The sequence below is a fragment of the Otolemur garnettii genome, unplaced genomic scaffold (assembly GCF_000181295.1).
Source record: "Otolemur garnettii isolate 467f Iridium unplaced genomic scaffold, OtoGar3 scaffold00014, whole genome shotgun sequence".
In the NCBI taxonomy this organism is placed as follows: Eukaryota; Metazoa; Chordata; class Mammalia; order Primates; family Galagidae; genus Otolemur; species Otolemur garnettii.
The window spans coordinates 26650274-26672764 of record NW_003852409.1 but is presented as its reverse complement, the minus strand read 5'-3'; the positions used below and the strand labels follow the sequence as shown (position 1 = coordinate 26672764).

At 38.1% G+C, this 22491-nt stretch overlaps 1 protein-coding gene across 4 annotated transcripts in view; it reads left to right on the top strand.

The window, feature by feature from the left end:
* Positions 1 to 22491, top strand: part of DENND1A (DENN domain containing 1A) — a 528338-nt gene that overhangs the window by 218234 nt on the left and 287613 nt on the right. The gene's annotated exons all lie outside the window — the stretch shown is intronic.

Below are 22491 nucleotides of genomic sequence, written 5' to 3'. Positions count from 1 at the left end.
TTTTTTTTTTTAAGAGACAGGGTCTTGCTCTGTTACCTAAGCTGGAGTACAGAGGTGTGATTGTAGCTCACTGCAGCCTTAAGAGAATTCCTGAGCTCAAGTGACCCTCCTGCCTCATCCCCCTGAGTAGGTGGGACTATAGACCTGAACAACTATGGCTGACTCCAAGCACCATTTTAAAGCCAGGCCTTTTGGTCCCAGCTACTTGGGAGACTATGGCAAGAGGATTGCTCGAGCACAGGAGTGTGAGGTTGCTGTGAGCCATGATGTCATGGCACTCTAGTGAGGGCAACAGAGTGAGACTCTATCTCAAAAAATTAAAAAAAAAACAAAAAACTTTTTCACCCTGCATCACAACTTGTGAATTTGGTACTAGAATTATCTGCAAGTTAGAAATGAATAAACAGAAGAACAAAGAAGTTAAATAACTGACCCAGGGGACAGAACTAGAGTAAGGACATAGGTGATCTGGTTCCAGAGCCCAGACTTCCTGAGGTATTTAATAAATATTTATTGAATGAATGAATGAATGAGGTATCGGAAAATTGAGACAGTTTCTATCTGATAACTTCTGTTTTCCTGCTGAAGTAGGTGGTAATATTAGATACTGTGCATGGAGATTAGAGATTTGAATAGACATAGAAAATATTTAAAATAGTCATTTTAGGCCAACTAGTGGAGAAAGAATAGCTAGCTGGTATTGAAGGCCTTGTTGATGTTGTAGACTTTATAACTGTACAATTTTTAGAGATATAACTTGTTTTTCTCGGCCGTGCATATCAGCCTAAAAGTAGGCATAGAGAAGGTAATAGTTGGATACGTTCATGGATAAAGCATTTCCATGCATAAGTGATGAAAGGAAAAGAGACACATTGATTAGGGTCAGGATGTAATGGATCGTAGAACTCAGTCATCTAGCTTACCCAAGTCAGGAGAAGAAAGGAGGCTCTGGTCCCTGGGGAGAATGAAGAGACTATCAGTGATGAGGATTAAGAACAGAGTGTAATAGAAGTTGTAGGATAAGCAAATGACAGAATTGGGAGTCTTAATTAGACTTTAGAGCAGAGCTGGTTTGGTGATGGGAAGATTGAGGGGTGAGTAGAGGAAGAGGTCCCTGAGGTGCTCTAAAGGAAGAGAATGATGAGGAGGTTGTTGGAACACCCGAGAGCCCAAGGTGTTGAGTGACTGGCCCCATCAAATATGTACATGGTATTTCTGCTTTGATATGGAGTAGGTAGTACAGAGGTCGTTACATAAGTTTTGAGATACACAAAAATCAAATGAAATGAAGCCCCCCAGCAACATTGATAAGCCGAGCAAGTTGAAACTTGCGCGTATGAATCCGAAGAGATGCTGTCGACTGTGTCTCTTGGAAGTGAAATAATTAATGAACCACAGCACGGAGTGTCTTGAAACTTTCATAGTAATGTGAGTCTATTGAATTTATACATAAATATTAAATATATATGGCATATTTTAATTAAAAAATAAATATTGTATATATTTATGGTATACAATATGATGATGTTTTGATATATATATGCCTTGTGGAAAGGCTAAGTCAAGCTGTTTCACATGAATATTAATATACATTTGTTTATTCCTTTTTGTATAACTATCCTCAAATACATATTACTCACCCAAGGTAGATGGAGGAGATGACCTTCAATTGAAATGGTCCCTTTTGAGATTTTTTTTAATTAGAGTATAATTTTGGGGGGGAGTACCAATTGTCCCTAATTACACTTAAAAACTATCAGAATTTCTTAAGAGCTCAAGCTAAATTTGTATGAAGATGCTGAAGTTTTGAAAATGAACCTTTGTTAAATGACTCGACAGTACTGCTGCATTCAAGTTATCTTTTCTTAGCTGGTGAGTGACTAGAAAGGTTTCCCTAGAGTTGGTGGTTTTGCTCAAGTCAGCCTTCAAAAATCAGCATTCAAATTCCAGTAGTGATTTCCCAATTGATTGTTGCTTACAACTGTAAACAAAACGCCCACAAAACTCCTATTGCATGTTGCCCTTTTTACAAAATTTGGTTAGTATATAAAGATAAAACAGGAAAAACAAACGAAAGACTCTTGTATCACAATGCCCATTATCTTTCCTTAGTTTTTAAATTCTTTAAATGCATGCTTTTTGAATTAGCAAAAATATTTGTACAAATTTGAGTATTACATAGCTAGGTCGGGAATTGAGAAGTACCGTGGTAGTTGTTAGGTATGTTGGAGATTTGGACCTCAGCATGGCATGATGAAAAGAGCATTAACTTTGAAATTAGAAAGACCTGGTTCAAATGCTAATTCTACCAACGTGCTACTGCTTAACTATTGTGAAAAAGTTATTAAACCTTGCTAAGTACTGGATTCTTTATCTCTAATGATAATGTTTAATTCGTTGAGTTCTGTCTAGTATAGGTAAGTGGCATGTAGTAGTTGCTGGACAAATGTTATTTTTTTCCCTTCAAATACCCCACTTCCCATTATCCTAGTAAATTTTGCATCATTTGTCTTGAGGAAATCTTAGTTCTTCACATTTCTTAGAAATTCTATGTGGAAAGTTATGCCATATGTTTTCCAGCTTTCAGGAATTTGGTCGGTTTTCGGGAGAAACTTGAGTGGGGACTCTCAGCAGTTTACAAAATAGGTACTTTTTATATGCCAGAATTGGGCCCTGAAGAAATTGGGGTATGTGGGTGGGCCATCTTTGAGCTGCACCCATGCACCAGGGAGACAGTAAGCTTTGATGCTAGAAGAAGGTGAGTATTTGCAGGAAATCTAACAGGGATATGAGGAGGTGGGGGATGGAGAGTAAGAGGCCTTTGACAACGGTTTTCTGAAGTCAAGTTCAGACTGTGGCAAAGCAGGATCGGTAACCAGGCCAAGCATAGAGACTCCAGGGAAATTCAGACTGGGGAAAATGAGGCAGTGGAGGCTTCAGAGCAGAGTTACTCCCAATGTGAGGGTCAGTGCTTGATTAGTACAAGAATTTCATACAAAAGACAGGAGAACAAAGAACATACCTTCTCACCTGATGTTTAGGAGGAGCCAGGGTCAGGGGTAGGGTTGGGGAAGAGAAGTCCTAGGAACTGAGGAGGCCTTGTGTAGGGGGGGCTGCTGAGCTGGCAGGAGGTCTGTCTGCTCCATTTCAGTCTTTTTGCTGATAGGGCTGCAGAAATGCTGGCATCTCCACTTTTAGACATAGAACAGACTTGACCACTTTCAATCCTGCTGGGTTGTGGCGTGACAGCTCTTGATATGCTGACCAGCTGGCTCAAGGTCGATTCCAGGGAAACTGTAGGCAGCCAACTGATAGCCAAAAGGGGCTGAGACAGGGGTAGATATCCCAATACTATAAATGAAATTCAAGTTGTATGTTTAACCCAGGGTCGTCTATGTAGTGTGTAATACACAACAGTAAAATCAAAGCCAGTGACATCAAGAAGGAATCAAATGGTCTTTTATTAAGAGGTTAGAATTCAATTAAAAGCAACATTCAAGTCTTGAGTACTGAGAATGCTAAAAAGGTATTAAAAAAAAAAGACCTCTAAAACAGAAGGTTCTAGTTTTTTCTTCTATTTTTGTTTCAAGTTTTTTTTCTCAGTTATGTAATCGATATATGTTCATTGCCCATCTTAATTCCTCTTGCCAAATTGAAGGTGCTATAAGAAAACAGAAGAAGAAAAACCCCACATAACCCTACCATGTGCAACAATGATAACATATTCTTTTAGTGTTTATTCATATACTTACAATATTTTACATGTGGTTAGTTAAAATTTATTTTTCTAGTCATGATTATACTTAGCCTCTGAAGTAAACATACAGCATACCAGAAATTGAGGGAAATGACCTGTAATTCTGTCTACTCAGGAAACTTAGGCTTCCAAAAATACTAAGCAGGTAATACATCAACATTTTCTTTGTAAATAGTTAAAATAACATGTAAATATTTAATCAAAATAATGTAAGTAGAAGGCAGCTCTCCTTTGAACACCCCTCAGTTACAATCCGCTATGTAGACTAGTAAGCGGACTAGTAGGTCCACTTGTAAGTAGTTACTACATGTATAATCTGATGCATACAAAAGAAAGAATATAACATACACGTAAGGCAATGATAATATGAATACCTGAGGATCTGTCACCCAACCTGAGAACATAACCAATAGCGTTAAAACTACTCCTGTTATGGGACACAACTACAAAAGGGGCTCTACCTAACAAATTCAAATATTGTGACCTGGTTGTTTGTAATTCCACATTAGCCTGAATTTAAAATATAAATAAATAAATGATAAAAGTCCAATCCTGGGGGGGGGGGTCCTGTTGGCAGACATACGGATTATTTCCAGTTTTGTCTTTTTTCTTTCTTTTTGCTATAACAAACACTGCTGCTGTGAACAATCAGAAAAGAAATTCTGCAAATTGCTACCACCACATCTTCTGACCCACCTGCAAATTTGTCCATATATTCTGCTTTCTTCCCTGTTACCATGGATGCACTTTGCTGATTTCTAGCAAGAGGAAAACCCTGCATCCATACACTACATCTCACCCCTCTCACCTACCCAAGACTTGATTCTATGAGATCTCCCCTTCCTATTCTGGATTATCATTCCCCAACCCACCCCACTGGATCTCTGAGGTGGGAATGGGAAACTATTCTCTTGAACCGATATTGGGCTCCCGTTACATCCTTATTTCTTCTTCTCTTTATAGCACAATTTCTTGAAAAAGTTGCTAAATGTGTTGTTTTGAGTTTGTTTCCATCTTTTCCATTGAAGCTGCTCCAGTCGGGTACCCCCTACAACACTCCTTTGAAACTGTTCTTGTCATGGTCACCAGTGACCAAAAATAGTGATTAATTTTCAGTTCTCATCTTTTTTGATCTGTTTGACACAGTTAATCACAGCCTTCTCTTTGATACGTTTTTCTCATGTGCCCTCCAGGGAACCCTGCTTTCCTGTTTTCCTGCTCCCTCCCTGGCTTTTCTGTCTGTCTCCTTTGCCAAATCTTCCATACCTCCGAAGTTATTTAGTGGAAATGTGTTTCAGGGCTCAGTCCTTGGTCTTTTCTTCTGTAAATATATTTACTCTCTTGATTGCAACCATTGTCAGGTCATAGCTATAAATACCATCTGACAACTCCCAAAATTAAATATCAAACTCAAACCCAGACATTTCCCTTGAACTCTCACTGTCTGCACCTTCTCTTTTGCTGTCTGATAGGCAATTTATATAACATCCCCCAAATTCAGCTTTTGATTTTTCTCCCCAAATCTATTCTTTTCCTCTGTCTTCTCCATCTGTTAATGACAATACCATCTTTCCATTTGATCATATCAAAACCCTTGTTTTGTAGCTGCCCTTGACATCTTTTTTTTCACTTACACTCTGTATCCAATTCATCAACAAAGTTTAGCTTTACCTTATACATATTTAAAAAGTGTACCTAAAGTTTAATGAATTCTCTCTACCTCCACTGCTACCACCCTGGTCCAAGCCACCACATTTCTTGGTGGATTACTGTAAGTGGTTTCCCTGTTCATAGTCTTAACTTCCTGGATAGAACTTTTCTCACACTGCACTTCTCATCTGATCCCAGAACACAGAAAAGGATTTGAATGACTATTTCCTCAGTTCTTCCAAGAATGGTACATAAGCAGTATCATTCTCGATGTGTTGATTACTACAGTTTAATATCCATCCAGAAAGTTTTTCCACCTTCTTTCTTTCTAGAATGTTTTGCTTTTCTTGGTACTGTGCCTTTCCACGAATACTGTGGGGGCTCTGGTCAATATGATCAAGTCTCATAAAAATCAGGTAGAGATTTTGATTAGCCTTTCACTGAATATAGATAAGTGTAGGATAAACTGGTTTCTTTATGTTAATGGATCTCCCTACCTAATTCTTGAACATGGTGTCAATTTATTTAGGGTATTATTTTAATATCTTTTAATAACATGTTAAAATTTCTTCCATAATGGTCCTGCACAACTTTAGTTCATGTTTTCCCTAAGAATCTCTCTCTCTCTTTTTTTTTTTTTTTGGTAGATTCTGTAAATGGTGTATATATATATATGGTTTGTTTTTTGCAGTTTTGGCTAGGGCTGGGCTTGAACCTGCCACCCCCTGTATACCAGGCCGGTGCCTACTCCTCGAGCCACAGGTACCACCTGGTTATATTTTTAATTACATTTTTCTGTTCTTCATTGTTTAGAAACTGAATTGATTTTTGAATATTGATCTTTGCCCAGCTGCCTAATTTATGCTAGTAGATTGTTATGCATACTTTAGGATTTCAGATAAAAAATGATATAAGTTATAAATAACCGTTGTAAGTCTCTTCCCCTTTCTATTCTTTAGGCCTTTTATTTCCTTTTCTTGTCTAGCCGTGCTGCCTAGTATCTTCAGCACCGTGTTGAGTACTGACAAGGCTAATTCATATCCTTTATTGGACTTGAAGGGGAGTATTTTAACATTTCCCCAGTAAGTTATGTCTTAAATAGATATTCTTTATTAGGTTGAGAAGATTCTTTTTGTGTTTTTAATTTGCTTTTACTCGTTCACTTTGTTCACTTGCCACAAATGAGTATGCCTTATTGTTGCTCTTAAATTTATTTACTTATTCTCTCATGGTGACTTTTATTTGGTGTGCTGCAACTTCACAGAACTTTGTCTGTGACATAGATTTTTTTAAGTCTGGCCAATACTTTTTCTTTTTGTATCTGTGTTTTAGTTGTCCGTGAAGCCTTATTACTAGGGATTTTGAGGGGTCTTGGTTAAATTTGAGTCCCTTTAGATACATTCATATTTCAGCTATGCTTCTGACAATCACCTGTGGATACCAATAATTAGGGTGCTCTTTAAATTGTTTGCCATTTTGGTTCTACCCATAGCTCAGTGGTTACAGTGCCAGCCACATACAATGAGGCTGGTGGGTTCGAGCCCTGCCCAGGCCAGCTAAACAACAATGACAACTACAATAAAAAAAAAAAAATAGCCAGAGTTGTGGCAGGTGCCTGTAGTCCCAGCCACTCGGGAAGCTGAGGCAAGAGAATCACGTAAGCCCAAGAACTTGAGGTTGCTGTGAACTGTGATGCCATTGGCACTCTACTGAGGGCGACATACTGAGACTGTCTCAAAAATAAATAAATAAATAAATAAATTGTTTGTCATTTTATCTTACCATGCTAGGTGAATCTGGATTACAAATCTGTGAGAGCCTACTTTTAGTTAGACATTATCCGTGGAGATATTTGCCCGTGCCTTGCAACAGCATCAAGAATGAAGACTTTTCTGCTGGTAGAATTTATTCAAAATATTTTATCCTTATACCGGCCCTGAAGCACTTAAATGCTGGTTATAGTGTCCTTAGGAGCTTTCTGGGCTTTATCTCTTGTCATCTCTGCCTTTTGTTTTAGGAGGTCAAAGCCCTCATGGTTTGGCAAAGAGCTTCAGGAGTAAAAGCCAGCTTTTTTGGTAATTTACCTTTCTGAGTTCCTGTTTCCACTTCATGTTTTTGGCCTCTGGAGTATTTGCGTTTTACCAGATTAATGATTTTTTCAAGATTATGTGTGGGAATATCTAGTCTGATTTAATTACATCAATTGGGGGAGGGTTCAAAGTATTAATCTTCCATCTGCCAAAATGGATCATCTGAAGAAATGAAAACACATATGATATAAAATATATACTTATGTATTAAAATTCACCACTTTTAATTTGTACACGTTAATGAGTTTGACAGATATAAACAGTGTGTCCCAAAAGTCACCCTACATGGGAAAAATACTGCAGTGGATATCTTGGAATGCATCTGCCATCAGCGGGAGTGTGTGTACGGAAAGAGGTGGCCAATAAGTAGAGAATAGTTGGCAAAAGTACATTTAGCTACTGTTTCCCATTTTCCCCTATGCGTGGCTGCTTTTGAGGCATCCTGTACAGATGTGTAGCCACTACCACAGTTAAGATGTGGAACATTCCATCACTCAAAAGTTCTTTTTGCCCCTTTGTAGTCATCTCCATTGACCACAGCCCTCAGCAGCCACTAGGCAACCATAGATCTCTTCTCCTTCACTATAAATTAGCTTTGTCTTTGCTAGAATTTCATATAAATGAAATCACACAGTGTGTACTCTTCTTTTCTCAGTGTAACATTTTTGAGATTCGTCCATGTTATTACATATATGAGTAATTTGTTCTTCTTATTCCTGAATGGTATTGCATTGTAAGGACGGGCCACAGTTGATTCACCTTTTGATGGAAATTTGGGTGGTTTCCAGGTTTTGGTTAAATAAATAAAACAAACATAGACTTTCATGTTTAAAGTTTTGTGTGGACATACAATTTGATGCTCTTGGGTAGACGCCTAGGCTAAAGTACTGCATCTTATGGTATATTATTAACTTCATAGGAAACTGAAAAATTGTTTAACAACAATACCCAAGAGTTTGTTTATTGCTCCTCTTCCCCACCAGCTGTCTGTTGATACTGGCAGTCTTCATTGCAGTCATTCTATTGAATTATGGTCGTATATTATTGCGGTTTTAATTTTACTTTTCCCAATTGCTGATCATGTTAAAAGTCTTTTCATTGTTTATTTGCTGTTTTCATATGTTATTTGTGAAGTGTCTGTTCAAATCTTTTGCCTATTTTAAATTTTATTTTATTTCCTTTTTATTTTTATTTCTTTACTTTTTATTTACTTATTTTTGTTATTGAGACAGAGTCCCACCCTGTGCCTGAGCAGAGTACAATGGCATCGTAGCTCACTGTAACCTCAGACTCGGGCTGTGGGCGTCCCACTGCCTCAGCCTCCAGAAGCTGCTGGGATTACAGGAGCTCACCTTGGCACCCACTGTTTTTTTTATTTTTTTTTAGGAGTCGGAGTCTCACTCTCACTCAGGCAAGTCTCGAACTCCTGAGGTCAAGCAATTCTCCCTCCTCAGCCTCCCACAGTGCTGGGATTACAGGTGTGAGCCACTGTGCTTGGCTATTACCCATTTTTAAATTGGGTTATTTGTCTTACTACTGAACTGTAGGAGTTCTTTATATATACGTATATATATTCTGGCTACAAGTCTTTTATTAGAAATGAGCTTCCCCAATATTTTTCCTAGTCTGTGTCTTGCCTCTTTGTTTTTTTTAACAGTATCTTTTACATATTATAAGGTTTTAATGTTGATCAATTTATTCTATTCTAGTTTATCAATTTTCTATCTCTTTTAAAAGTTTTTGACTTAGTGTGTTTTATTTAAGTACAGTCATGCGTTGCGTAATGGTCCCACAAGATTATACTGGAGCCGAGAAATTCTTGTTGCCCAGTAATGTCATAGCCATTGCAACATCATAGCATAACACTCATGTGTTTATGGTGATGCTGGTATAAACAAACCTACTGTGCTGCCAGTTGTTTAAAAGTATACCATATAAATTATGGGTAGTACATAATATTTGATAAGAATTATATTTCTATGTATTCACTGTGCTTTTATTATTATTTTAGAACATATTCTTTTTATTTATTTAAAAAATTTTGAACTGTAAAACAGCCTCAAGCATATCCTTAGGGAGGCATTCTAGAAGGTGACATCATTATTATACCAGAAGGTTGGTCCATGCATGTTATTGACCAGGGGTCCTCAAACTTTTTAAATATAGGGCCAGTTCACTGTACCTCAGACCATTGGAGGGCCGGACTGTGGGCCCCAGGATGAGTCGGCTGCTAAGCAGGACAGGCAGTGGCAGCAAAAACACCCACGGGCCGTAATTTGAGGGTGCCTGTTATTGACCCTGAAGACCTTCCAGTGGGAGAATATGTAGGGGTGGAAGACAGTGATAAAGATGATCCTGATTCTGTGTAGGCCTAGGCTAGTGTGTGTTGTGTCTTAGATTTTAACAACATTTTTTAAGCAAAATATTATTTGATAAGTAGAAAAAAGTACATAAAGTAAGGATGCAAAGAAAATATTTTGTACAGCTATACAATGCTTGTGTTTTAAACTAAGGGTTAACTACAAAAGAATCAAAAAGTTAAAAGAAATTTAAAAGTTTATAAAATAAAAAAGTTATAGTAAGCTAAGACTAATTTGTTATTGAAGAGAGAAATTTTTAAAACAAATTTAGTGTAGCCTAAGTATACTGTGTTTATAAAGTCTATAGTAGTGTGAAATGATGTCTTAGGTTTTCACATTCACTCACTACTCACTCATTGAATCACCTGACCAGCTAACTTCCGGTCTTATAAGCTTTATTTGTGGTAAGTGGCCTATATAGTTGTACCATTTTTTAATCTTGTATATCATTTTTTTTCTGTACCTTTTCTATGTTTAGATACTCAAATACTTACCATTGTATTACAATTGCCATGGGGTTCAATACAGTACCATGCTCTACAGGTTTGTAGCCTAGAGGGAATAGGCTATATCATGTAGCCTTAGGTGTATAGTAGGCTGTACCACCTACGTTTATGTGAATACACTCTATAATGTTTGTACAACGATAAAATTGCCTAACATATTTCTCTGCGATGTCATTAAGCAATCCATCACTATTCAGCTCCTCCTCTCTTTTGGTTTCTAGTTACATGGAATATCTTTTACTATCTCTTCCCTTTCCATCTATATATGTCCTTATAGGCGAGCTGAGTCTCTTGTAGGCAGCATTCAGATAGTACTTGTGTTTTTATCTATTTTGCCACTCTATATCTTTTGATTGTATAATTTAATCTATTTACATTCAAGGTAATTATTACCAGGTAAGACTTAATACTACCATTTTGTTCATTGTTCTCTAGTTGTTTTTAGATCTTTTATTTCTTCTTTTATTGCCAAATTTTGAGATTAAGTGATGTTCTCTAGTAGTATATTTTGATTCTTTGCTTTTAATTTTTGGGGTTTCTATTAAAGGTTTTTGCTTTTTGGTCATCACAGAGCTTACAAGAAACATCTTATAGTTATAACAAGTTGTTTTTGTTGTTGTTGCTGTTGTTTTTTTGTGACAGAGCCTCAAGCTATCCCCCTGGGTAGAGTGCTGTGGCATCGCAGCTCACAGCAACCTCCAACTCCTGGGCTCAAGCGAGTCTACTGCCTCAGCCTCCCAAGTAGCTGGGACTACAGGCGCCCGCCACAACACCCAGCTATTTTTTTTTGGTTGCAGCCATCACTGTTGTTTGGCGGGCCCGGGCTGGATTCGAACCCGCCACCTCAGGTGTATGTGGCTGGCACCTTAGCCACCTGAGCCACAGGCGCCGAGCCAACAAGTTGTTTTAAGCTATTAGCAACTTCACATTAATCACAGGAAAAAAACTCTACACTTTTAACTCTATTCCCCCCATTTTGAATTTTTGATGTCACAATTTATATCTTTTTATATTGTATGTCCCTTAACACATTGTAGTTATTAGTTTTTAATATTACTGGTTTTACCTTTTAACCTTTATATTTATGATATGAATGATTTGTACAGCATCATTACAGTAATTTTCCAAGTTTGACTGTATATTCACTTTTACTACTAAGTTTTATATTTTCATATGTATTATATTACTCATTAGTATACTTTTCCTTCAGCTTGGGGAACTACTTTTAGCATTTCCTATAAGATAGGTCTAATTGTGGTAAACTCCCTCAACTTGGTTTGTCTTCATCACTGCTTCATTTCTGAAAGACTATTTTTCTGGGTATGGTAGTTTTGGTTGGCAGTGTTCTTTCTTTAGCACTTTTAACATATCATCCCAGGGTCTCCTGGCCTGTAAGGTTTCTGCTGAAAAGTCTGCTGCTAGGAGTATTGGAACTTCATTTTAAGTATTATTTAGGATTCACTGAGGGTACAAAGAATTAGGTTACACTGATTGCAGTTGTTAGGTAAAGTCCCTCTTGTAATTGGGTCCTGCCCCAAGAGATGTGCTATATACCATAACCCCCATCTCTTGTATTAGAACTTCTTTATCTGTTATTTGCTTCTTTTCTCTTCCTGCTCTCAACATCTTCTGTTTGTCTTTGATCTCTGTCAGTTTGATTATTATTGTTATTATTAGTTTTTTGAGACAGAGTCTTGCTTTTTCACCCTCAGTAGAGTGCCATGGTATCATAGTTCACAAGAACCTCAAACTCTTGGGCTCAAGTGATTCTCTTGCCTCCTGAGTAGCTTGGGCCTATAGGCACTAGCCACAATGCCCAGCTGTTTTTTTAGAGATGGAGTCTCACTCTGGCTCAGGCTAGTGTACCTGAAGGTGGTCTTCATCACCTGCTTCACTCCTGAGCTCAGGCAATCCACCTGCCTCAGCCTCCTGGAGTGTCTGTCAGTTTGATGAGAATGTGTCTTTGCATGGTCTTATGTGAATTGAATCTGGTTGGAGACATTTTTTGCCCTGTACCTTGATATTTTTATTTTTTCTAGGCTTGGGAAGTTTTCTGCTCTTATTTCTTTAAATAAGCCTTTTACCCTATTTTATCTTTCTTTATTCCCTCTTGAATGCCAATGATTCATACCTTTGCTCTTAAGCTTAGTTCATTCCTTTTCATTCTTTTATGTCTTTTTCTTTTCTGATTGTATATTTCAAATAATCTGTTCTCAAAGTTCACTTTTTTTTTTTTTACTTTTGCATGATCAGGTCTGCTCATGATGCTGTCTATTGCATTTTTTATTTTGTTCATTGTATTTGTCAGCTTCTCAGAATTTTTTAAAAATTATTTCAATCTTTCTGCAAAATTTCTCCTTCTGGTCACTTACTATTTTCCTCATCTCATTGAATTGTTTCTCCGTATTTTCTTGAAGTTTGTGGAGCTGCCTTAAAATAGCTATTTTAAATTCTTTGTCAGGCAGTGTATACCTTTCCATCTCTTTAGGGTCAGTCATTGGCACCTTATTTTGTCCACTTGATGACATCATGTTTCCCTGATTGTTCTTGATTCTTCTGATTGTGCATCAGTGTCTGTTCATTGAAGAAGTAGGTATTCTAGTCTTTGCAATCTAGCTTTGTGTGGGATACTCTTTCAAAAGTAAGTCTGTTCAGAGATTCTGAGCCATTTGTCTATTCTAGTTCTTAAACCCATGATTGCTGTAGCCATTGCAGCACTAGGTGGCACCCTAAACCCATGGCCACCAAGACTGATGTAGTGCTAGGGTACACTGAAGCCCATGGACATTGAGGGCTGCCTATCACTGTGGATTATTCAGAGCCCCAAGTCTGCTGTAGTCTACTGATGGTGATGCAAGCTAGAACTCAATTCTGTCTCATAGGGCCTACAGGTTTCTGTCTGGCATCAAGATGGGTATTAGGCTTAGTCCATGGGTATTAACCTGGAATAAGGGATGCTGGGGGTCTGCTTGATGCTGGGTTTTACTATGGAGGGCATGGGTTAGGTCCAAAGCAAAATCTTAACATTTACTTCCTTTTTTTTCCTCCAAGTGGACAGTATCTCTGCTATCTGTGTTGGGGGAGGGTGACGTGAGTAATGTAAAACTTTCCTTTGTATCTTCTTTAATGTATCTTTTCTTATTATTCTATAACCAGGACCTGTGATCTGCCACTTGGTTTCTTTAGCTCTTGTGTGAAGGTAGTTTTGTGTATGGATAGTTGTTCAAATTGTTGATTCTTTTGGGGGGGGATGATTGTTGGAGGGTCCAAGTGTGCCATCTTACTCTATCCTCTATTAAGTTTATTTAAGTTTATACTTTTTTGTGTTCTAAGAAAAATTTTCATAGCCGAAGAGTACAAAGATTTTGTTACATATTTTCTTCTAGATTTTTTTAGATTTATCTCTTATCTTTAAGTCTTTGTTCCATTTCTATTCATTTTGTATATGGTGTGAGGTAAGGAGACTGGTATTAAAACTGTAAGTTGAAATTAGTAAAACAGTGGCTTTTTTAATAGCATCAAAATATGAAATACTGAGAGATAAATAAAACAAAATATTTATATGACTAGAAGCACAAAATGCTGCTAAAAATAGGTTAAAAGAAGACCTAAATAAGAGATAGAATCTCCAGGATTCTAAGTTCTTAGGACATTGTAATGGTTCATTTTGTGTGTCAGCTTGGCTAGGCTATGGTGTCCATTTATTTGGTCAAACACTGGTCTAGATGGTCTGTGAAAGTATTTTTAGATGTGACTAACATTTATAATTAGTTGACTTTTAATAGATGAGACCACCCTCCATAGTTTGGTGGTCCTTATCCAATCAATTGAGGACCTTAAGAGCAAAAATTGAGGTTTCCTGGTGAAGACTGTAACAGTAACATGGAAATCCTTCCTGAGTTTCCAGCCTGCTGGTTTATCCTACAGACTTTGGATTCAAGACAGTATCATCAACTCTTAGCTAAGTTTCCAGTCTGCTGGCTTGCCATATAGGTTTTGAATTTGCCTGAATCAGTTCCTTAAGATAATCTCGTTTACACACACACACACACACACACACACACACTATTGATTCTGTTCTCTGGAGGACTGTTATTGATACAGATGTCAGTTCTCTCCAAATTGATCTATACAGTTAACACAATGCCACTAGGCTTTGTTTTTTCCTTCAGAATTTGGCAAGCTGATTCTAATATCTATATGGAGATTTTTATGGCAGAGGACTTAGCCAAAATAATTTTTAGAAAGAAAAATAAAGTTAGAGGACAGAGACCATCTTGATCTCATCTTCCTGAATGGCTGGCTACATCAAGACATTGTGGTATTGGCACAAGGATAGACATATACATCAGTGGAACACATAGAGAATCAGTGTTTTTTTTGTTTTTATTGTTTATGAAGGTACCAAGGTAATTCAAAAGGGGGGAAGGATAGTCTATTTTAAAATGCTGATAGATAGTGAGCTAGGATTTTACTAGCTGCAATGTGGACTAGTGTACACTGCACTTCAGCTTGGGCAACAGAGTGAGACCTTGTCTCTTAAAAAAATAAATTGTTGGGGCTCAGCACCTATAGCACAGTGATTACAGCTCCAGCTGCATGTACCTAGGTTGGTGGGTTCCAGCCTGGCCTGGGCTTGCTAAAACAACAATGACAACTGCAACAAAAAGTAGCCAGGTGGTGAGCATCTGTAGTCCCAGCTACTTGGGAAGCTGAGGCAAGAGAATTGCTGAAGCCCAAGAGTTGGAGGTTGCTGTAAGCTGTGACACCATCTACTGTGAGGGCGACATAGTGAGACTCTGTCTCAAAAAAAAAAAAAGAAGGAAATTGTTGGAGCAGCTAGATATCCATAGGGAATAATGAAACTGACTTTTGGGTGAATGTATTTTTTTCTTTTCATTACAGAAGAAGAAAATAATTACCTTGAATTCTACTACTCCAAAATAGAAATTGTAGTATATTTCCTTTAACTCTGCCCCCCTTATTTTTTTTTTTCTCTTTTTGAGACAGAATCTTGCTCCATTGCCTCAGGTAGAGTACAGTGACATCATCCATAGCTCACTGCAACCTCAAATTCCTGGACTCAAGTGATCTTCCTACCTCAGCTTCCTGAGTAGCTGGGACTACAGGTGTGCACCACCAAACTCAGCTAATTTTTCCATTTTTTTGTAGAGACAGGATCTTGCCATGTTGCCCAGGCCGATCTTGAACTCCTGGTCTCAAGTGGTCCTCCTATTTTGACTTCTCAAAATGCTAGGATTATATGTGTGCACCACTATGCCCAACTCTTTAACTCTAGGATTATGGGGTGTGAACCACTGACTAGGCCCAACCTTTTTACTCTAGGATTATAGGTGTGAACCATTGTGCCCAATCCTTTTACTCTTTTTCTAATAATATATGTAATATACAAATAATACACATGAACATATTTTAAAATTTGCATGTTTTGAGAACAATCTTTTTTACTTGATTTTTTTTTACATATAAGTACTTTTATAACATTACAATTTTCTATATGAAGGACACTTTAATGGCCACATAATAGTATGTCACCAGTGTGTACCATATTTTACTTAATGGTTCTCTACTGTTGGAAGTACTAATAGTAATAGCTACTGACATTTATTGATTTGTTTCTACCTAGAAACTGTGCTAAGCATGTTACATGAATTTTATTGCTTAATCCTCATGACAAGTCTTATAGGTAGTAAGCTCCATTTTAAAGAAAAGGAAACTAAGGCTTAAGTAACTTGCCTATCTCTAATCTGTAGTGCTTGGATTTATAATTTTTTGTTATTCTGTACCTAGGAAAAATATACTGGTATTGCCATTTTTTAGGCTCTCTATAATGTTTTTACTAACATAAGAAGTTCTGAGGTAGATGTCTTTGTGTAGAAGTCATTTACATTTTGGATGTCTGAACGTCTTTTCCTTAGCCAGTCCTTTATATAACTCATTTATCTTAATCGATTGAAATATTTCCAAAGCCAATGTAGTTGTGTAGTATACCACACAGGAAAAGCAGTGCACAAACTGCCAAGCCATCCTTTGGTTGATGAAAGCCTGGGCCAAAGTGCCAAGCTAAGGGGGGCATTTCTTTAGGCATGCAGATCTACAGGAAAAGTATCTCAATATTCAGCGGTTAGACTCAGGTTGTAAGACAAAGGGACATTGATTCCCACTTGTAAGATGAAATTGTGTGATGCTGGTTAAGTGACTTATCCCTTCCTGCCTTGTTTTTTTAGAGCTTTATCACCAAGGAAGATGTTCTAAAGAGGCAGTGTTATCCAATGAGCAGGATCATGTCTCTTGATTTGGGAGGCAACATGGTGACATGGCTTTGGAGCTGGAAAGACTTGGGTTCAGCTATAGCTCTAACATTTATCAAATGATCTCAGATCCATTCCCTGAGCCTTTTTGAGCCCTGGTTTTCTAATTACTCAGAATATAAACACACACTGGTCTTTGAACAGAGAGATCTCTTTTTTTATAACACTTCAATTTGTTCTTTGGATCTACCCCTGTCACACCTTATTCAGGTTATGATTTTGTAGAAGAAATAGGATAATCACCCCAATCCACCTCTCCCACCCATATCTTTTTCTTCTTAGAAGCTATTGATTTCTGCCTCTTCTGAATGATATAGTAATGATAGGGTTAAATATTCTTGGTCCTTGACTTCTATTATCTGCAAGTCTACCTCTGCTTTGCATTATTGTAACCTGTTGAGAACAAGAGTAGCCTAAGGGAGATAGGAAGTCTCTGTCTATTTGTGAAAAGGATTGTTTTTAAACAGCCTACAGATTGTGTTTATGTTTAGAATGTTCTTTGGCTTTCATTTCCAAGTTTAAGGCTTTGGTACCATTGGTATTAAGGGGAAAAGATAAGGGAGCTCTAATAATCTCTCCTTTACCCTTGTGTCACTCCATGACTCCTTCTAGGGTTCCTGGTTTTGAGATTGAGGCTCCAAGAATCTTGGAAGCCCACCATAGAAGGGAAAGGAGAGGATTGTAGGGAGAGGGAGACTGTTAGAATGAAAGTTGGAGAAGGATAGCTAGTGAATAGATTAATATGGGAAGATGTACTTTTAAATTAGTTTTCTATCTGTGTTGATGGAGGGACACAGTGATTTTTGCCTAGCGAAAGCTGTCTGTTAAAAAATTGTTCTCTATCAATGAAAGGAAAAAGAAATATGAAACTTAGGTGGGGATGAAATAAATATGCATGTGTGCATTTTTTTTCTTTATTTTTTCTCTTCTTAAAATGATAAGTGAGATTATCTGGCGATCAGATATACTCTGTAAGCCAATCTTCACCATGTTGGAATGTAGGAATTCCTCTTAAAAAGAATGCCTCTCTTGTTGTTCGTATTATTCTGATTTCCATTTTAAACTTAACTGGCAATAGTGTAGTGGCAGATATTTTTGTAAGGTGGGGCTATTCCACAGCACCTTACAAAGTTGGTTTGGAGTGATCCACAAAAGGTGCGGGGAGTAAGAAACCTTTTTTGTTTTGTAGTTTTTATTTCTTGGTTTCCCTGTGTCTGGCTAACCTTAAGAGGACATGACATGGATAAGATCGCCATAGTCATTTTGAAAGGAACATGCTCAATCCCTGCCTCTTCTCTATCTAGTGAGTTCGTGTAAAAAATATATCAAAAGAAATTCGCATAGCAGAATCCTCACATTTCAAAGGGGAGTATATTTATTATAAGAACTGCTGATTCATTAGGAATGCTTCCTAATTCGAACAGCAACAGCTGCTTCTGGTTAGAATAAACTCCATCTCTTCTTTTGTGCCCTGTCTCTCCAAGGCAGGACAAGAATTTTCTCTTGCTTTAGCTTTTTCTCTCTCACTCTTACTCTTTCCTCAGTTACAATGCTTTATCCTTCTCAGTGTTTATACGATTTGAACAGCGTACCCTACCCACTCCCCACCTTTAAAAATGACTTCAGATTACCAATGCTAACAAAACTCTGCTGTTAATGTGTTTCGTTTGCATTCACAGTGACCGTGGAGTGTATTGTACAGCAGTAAAGAAAAAGTTGAGACACCTTGCAGTCATGAATTTCTAAGTGCAATAATGTAAAGTATAGGGAGCATTTCAGAAACTGCCATTGTCCGTCAAATGAAACCACGGTATTAACGTATCATAGCATGCTGTTCTAATCACTTTTCTCAAAATACCAGCTTTTGAAAGAAACATGGCTGTATTTTTAATACAGAATCTGAAATCGTGTAATTGAATGGCTTAGCAGAATAGGTAAATGAATGTAGCAACATGCATTCAAATATGTCTCTTGGGTTTGTAATGAGCTGATTGAAGTTCACAGTTGTAAGACTTGCCATTTTATTTCCTGATTTTACATTCTGGACCCAGACAAAGGTGCCAGTTTTTTCTTTCTTTCTTTTTTTTTTTTTTTGTATTAACAGGGAAAAGGAAGAAGAAAACTGTTCATAAAAATCAGGTAGTCTTTTTAGGGATCACTATTGGATTCTGTGCTCCAGTAGTCTTTATTCAACTGACCTGTAAAATAAAGGATCGTCAAACGTGGCCATTTCTGTTTAATTTTAGAATCATTAATAACCCCTGTTAGGGCTGAAAGAAATTCTGTCACATTTGCTGGGGTTGGTAGTCTGCCACGGGTGTGCCCACACTCATATGAGAGAGATAGTTGGTACCTGTGCACACTGCTCTCGTAGCGTTTATCTTAGTAATGGTACCTGTTGATTTGCACATTTGATTCCCCAGTAGACACTGAACTCCTCAAAACTAGAGATTATGTCAGATTCACCTGTTGGTCCCATGACCTAGCAAAGGGCCTCACAGTCAATGAGACCACATGAGCCATAGAATACTAAGCCAAATGGGTGTCACAGCAGATATCAAACTGTACAGTAGACAGAAACAGCATCAGCTTTGGAGCTAAGCAGAAGTTATTTCAAATCCTGGTTAGTGACAGATGATGGGAATTCCCTGTGGAATCCAATTGAAATTTCCATCTTTCAGGACATTCTAGATCAGTGGTTCTCAACCTTCCTAATGCCACAACCCTTTAATATAGTTCCTCATATTGTAGTGACTCCCAACCATAAAATTATTTTCATTGCCACTTCATAACTGTAATTTTGCTACTGTTATGAATTGTAATGTAAATATCTGATTTGCAGGATGACCCCTTAGGCGACCTCTATGAAAGGGTCATTCACCCCCTAAAGGGGTCATGACCCACAGGTTGAGAACCGCTATTCTAGATATTGAAGGCTGCAGCTACCTCACTGTATACTCTCCCAGATAAGAGAAACCATTTCTTTTGTACCCTCCTTAGTAGGAGACAGAGCAAAAATCGAAAGAAAAGATTAATGTTAGAAGTTTGCCATTCAGGAGAGACGAAAATATTTCTGGGTTTGTCTCTTTGGCTTTTTTATGTGTTGCTCTAGGTAAGTTTTTTATTCTCTCTGGTCTCAGTTTCTTTTGCTATGAAAAGAGAGTTGAGCAGTTTAGAGCAACTGGCTCATCTCACCCTTCCTTTGCCTCACTTGGTTGGGTCAGCTGGCAAAAAGCTTGGGTTGCACCATTTCTGGTCATGGAACAAACCCTTGGTACTACCTATAGGGATTATGGCCAAACTTTTGGACGGGGCATGATTTCTTACCCCAGGAGAAACCATGGTCTAATTCAGAGGTTCTCAACCTCAGTGTAGACAGACTTGGTTTATTTCCCTTGCTTGCGAGATGTGTCACACATTGTTTGTTAGTATTAATATGTAGTTAATGAAATTTGTGAATGATATACTGTTTTAAAACATTAGATGGACTGGAGGTATTCCTATTATATCCCTTCACTTGGAGTGACAGCCAGTACCCTGGAGTTGTGACACTTGGGAATGCTCATGGGACTATGTTACTATTAAAACTTGTCCTTTATTGGTCAGCAGTGAGGTAAAAAAAGCCAAAATATATGGTGTGGCTTAAAAGAAGATAAAGGCCAGACTCAAAAGGCTACATATACTGTATTATTCCTTTCCTATGACATCCTGAAATAGACAAAATTATAGGAATAGCAAACAGATCAGAATGAGCCTCCCTCCCTTGCCCCAAGGCTTAGCACTTCCTCTGCTTTCCAACCACTTCTGGGAAGGCTCTGCAACCCCAGGAGTTCTGAGAAAGTGGCTTCTTAACGTGTAGGAGCTCCCATCCCCTAGGGATCATAAGGTGCCAAAGCGAGACCTTGGGAGAAGGCCCATCTTAAATCAGATTGGACTGCTCTCTCCTTGGAGTGGCAAGTTTCTAGGGGCTTATGGAAGAAACAGAGCAGTCATTGCCAGGAGCTGAGACCTGGGGAAGGACTGACTACAAAGGGGCAGCATGAGTGAGATGGGGGGCGTATGATGGAAGTGTTCTACACCCTGATTTCCTGTAGTGCTCACACCAGTGTATGCATTTGTCAGGAGTGAATTTTACTTAGTGTTAAAAAAAAAAAGTGAATTTTAAAAAGGTAGAGATAGTGGGAGGGACAGGTGGAAAACATGATCTCAGTGTAGTGTGGGAAGAGCTGTGCTACATTAATAGAGTGTGAGGGGGATTGAGTTGGGTGGGGCACAAGAGAACATTTTGGGGTCCTGGAAGCGTAGTATATATTGATTGTGGGTGGTGGGTACACAGCTGTATGCAGTTATCAAAACCCATCTAAATGTAGGCATAGAATGGGTGGATTTTATTTTATGTAAAATATAATTCAAAGTTGATTTTAAAAAGAGAAAAAGGATCATGAACGTTGGAGCTAGAGAGACCTTTCTTCAAGTCCTGCCTACCCCTGTACTAGGCGTGGTGATCTTGAGCGAGTTACACCACGTCTCCGAGCCTCTGTTTCCTTACCTGTAACTTAGAGCTAAGAATACACATAGCTGCGATATGGAGTAGGAACGGCCTGACAGACCCCAAGCCCCAAATATTTTCCTTTCCATCTCATACATGGTTGAGAGTACAGAATTGGTCTTTCAATTAACTGAAGCTGCTCTATTCTAGAGGCATAAAAATTAAGTTCGAACATTTGTGAAAGGTAAAAATGCTAACATCCATATGTTTGTTTAATGACAGCTCTTAGAGTCTTATTACCTTTGCTATCTTTTATGTCACTGTAGCATACTAAATCTTCTAGGATTAAGTCTTATTTAATTAGTTAACTAAGAACAATATATGCTATTTTTTTCAGTGAGGAAAGCACACGGGATGATTAGTAGTGTCAGCTAGAACAGAGTCATTCATTGAGGAATGATTGAAAATATACTGGTGACACGTTTTTAATCCCTGTCCTTTTTTCTTTGCTTTTATTCTGTCTTTGAAATGAAATCTTTATCTTTTATGTGAATAAATGTTAATTTAAAAAACTCTATTGGCCCAATCCACTCTTTGTGACAGATACAATCTTAAAAATAATTAAGATATCCCTATGCTTATGGAACTTGGCATTTTAAAGGTATTTACAGTTATTCAAACTATTGCTGAAAACCACTCTTTCTCTTAAGTGAGCAAGTAGGCACTTCCTACACTTCCAGTTTGACTGTCTGGTGTACTTTGTGAACTGATTCTGCAAACTGTGTGTATCATTTTGCTCAATTCATTCTGTACTACCGCCCTGTCAGGTAAACAGAAAGTCTTGCCCTGTGGAGAGATGAAGTAATAGCTTTGGTGGGAGCCCGGAGCTGGCTAGTAAATGGGAGAACCACACCTGTTTCTCTGGACTGTCCACCTCCCTCCGTTCTCCTGCCATGTCACACAGTGTACACTGCTTCTGTGGGATGCAGGCAAATTGCCCGATGGGAGCTCATTTATCAGCACTCTTCTAGAGTCAAGTCCTTTTTAAAATTGTGCTCAGTAATTAAAAGATCACTGACAGCAGCCCTCACTTTTAGAACCTCCTCCTTTCTTGAGGATTTCCACCAGCTATGTAGGTCCTAAAGCCTTTGTGTTTATCTGGTGTCAGACTTCCCCCTTCAGTTCATCTTCTCCTCTGTTACTGAAATGTTTTTTCAAAAAGTCAAGGTGGGAGCTGTGGCTCATGCCTGTAACCCTAGCACTCTGGGAGGCTGAGGCAGGTGGATTGCCTGAGCTCAGGAGTTTGA